The following is a 2,562-nucleotide window of genomic DNA, read 5'->3' on the forward strand; positions in this document are numbered from 1 at the left end:
TTGCGTAAATTGGAGAATTGGGCTTAAAAATGGCAAATGAGGTTTAACACAGATAAGTGTAAGGTTATGCACATGGGAAGGAGAAACAGATGCTACAATTACTTATTAAATGGGAAACTGCTGGGGAAATCAGACATGGAAAAAGACTTAGGCATCTTAGTCAATAAGAAGCTAAATTGGAGTGCCCAGTGTCAGGCAGCTGCCACCAAAGCAAATAGGGTCATGGGATGCATTAGAAGAGGTCTGGGGACACGAGATGAAAACATAATTCTCCCTCTATACAAATCACTCGTCAGACCACACTTGGAGTATTGTGTGCAATTTTGGACGCCGGTGCTCAAGAAAGACATTACTGAACTTGAAAGGGTTCAAAGGCGGGCTACTAAAATGATAAATGGAGTTGGTTCACTACAATACCCAGAAAGGTTATCAAAATTAGGTCTATTTACTCTAGAAAAGAGAAGACTTAGGAGAGACCTAATATATACAGCATGTACAAGTATATCAGAGGGCAATACAGAGATGTCTCCAATGAACTGTTTGCACCAAGGACTGTGACAAGAACAAGGGGCATTCTCTTTGTTTTGGAGGCAAGACAATTTCTGCACCAGCATAGAAAAGGGTTCTTCATGGTAAGAGCAGTGAGGCTCTGGAATTCTCTTCCTGAGGAAGTGGTGATGGCCAACTCACTGAATGAATTTAAGAAAGGAATGGAAGCTTTTCTTGTGAGTAACAGTATAGAAGGTTACGAATAACATAATTTATGGGTAGATGGTTGACCCAGCTTAGGGGAAGGAATTTTTTTCCCTATGGAGAAAATTGGCTTCTACTTTTTTGCCTTCCCCAGGATCAACAATGCAGAAAAGCTGCACTAAAAATAGGCTGAACTAGATGGACATAAGGTCTTCCTTCAGCCTTCAAAACTATGTTACTATGTTACTATGTTACCTGAGTTCAGGATCTCACTTTACAGATGTGTGAGAATTAGGGTTAGGGCTAGCGTTAGGGTTAGGGCTAGGGTTAGGGTTACAGGACCTCTTTCCCGGTGGCGGAGGAATCCTCCGCCTGTCATTTCATCGTGAAGTCCCTGGAGAGTTGTCACATCTGCTGATGCAGCTGCTCTCCACAGGAGATCGTCATGGGACCCTTGTTATTAACTGGGCTACGGTGAAAATGTAAGTATAGGTTAGTTTGTTATTTTATTTTTATTACAGGAGATCGAGGACTTCGAGGAATTAGGTGATTGGTAAGTATGTACTCTATGCTATGTGCTGTATGTTTTATGTATGTTCTGTATGTTATATGTTGTATGTTCTGTATGTGTTTTTTTTTTACATTCCACACGTTATCCAGATGATGGGAATACTACTGTCCCATCATTAACTAATGTGTCACTCACAGTCAGTGTAGCAGGCATAGCCCGATGGTGTAGTCCCATCGGACGATGCCTGCATACAGACCCCCCCGGCAAGCCCCGAACAGCCCCCGGCAACCCCCGCACAGCCCCCAGCAACCCCGCACAGCCCCGGCAAGCCCCGCACAGCCCCGGCAACCCTGCACAGCCCCTGCACAGCCCCAGCAAACCCCGCAAAGCCCCCGGCAACTCCTGCAGACCCCCATGCACACAGACACACAAACACCATTCACGCACATAGTCACCGCCCACACACTACACATGCACACAGTCGCCACCCACACTCTGCCCACACTCTTCCCCCTCATGATATGCAGCATTTCATCCACTGCAAAACCACAGAGCTTTTTTAGACCTGCAGTTTTGCTGCGGATATGCCAGACTCAACACAAGCCAATGGGTGCAGAAACACTGCAGATCCGCACAAAGAATTGACATGCTGCAGAAATGAACCTGCAGCATTTATGCTGCAGATATTTCCACAGCATGTGCAGAGTGTTTTTCATTTTACGTAGAATATAATGGTACTGTACAACACAGGAGAGTCTGCTGCAGATCCACAGGGCCAAATCCACTGTGGAGCCGCAGTAGAATTCGCAACGTGTGCACATAAAAAACAAAAAGCAAAAAACACAAATATCCAAAAATAAAAAAGTAAAAAATAAACTGCAAATAATGCATTAAGGTAATAATAATAAGGGTATTTAGTAAACATAATTTTGATCAAAATAATGTACAAGCCATCCCGCCACGTCAAGGCAACCCTTGTGGGACAGTCCCTACTCTAGTATTTAAAACCTTTTCACTTGCCAAGTGACATGAATGTGAACAAGGATCGAGGGACTGAACCACTAGTAAAAGCATAGGCTAGACAGGATGGTTTTCCCAGCTCAGAAAGAGGGCAGTCACACCCATATATGCACAGAATGCACAATGAAATGAATAAAAAACTGGAGTCTGAACTGAGAAAGTAAGTTAATGTGTATGCACAATGTAAGTGCATATTAACACATGACCATTAACCAGAGAAAACAAAAAGCATAAAACACAAATATCCTAAAATAAAAAATAAACTGCAAATAATGCATAAAGGTAATAATAATAATAATGAGGGTATTTAGTAAACGTGTGCACATACCATAGTTACT

This window comes from Dendrobates tinctorius, unplaced genomic scaffold (assembly GCF_039654945.1).
Source record: "Dendrobates tinctorius isolate UK_male_01 unplaced genomic scaffold, ASM3965494v1 ptg000025l, whole genome shotgun sequence".
In the NCBI taxonomy this organism is placed as follows: Eukaryota; Metazoa; Chordata; class Amphibia; order Anura; family Dendrobatidae; genus Dendrobates; species Dendrobates tinctorius.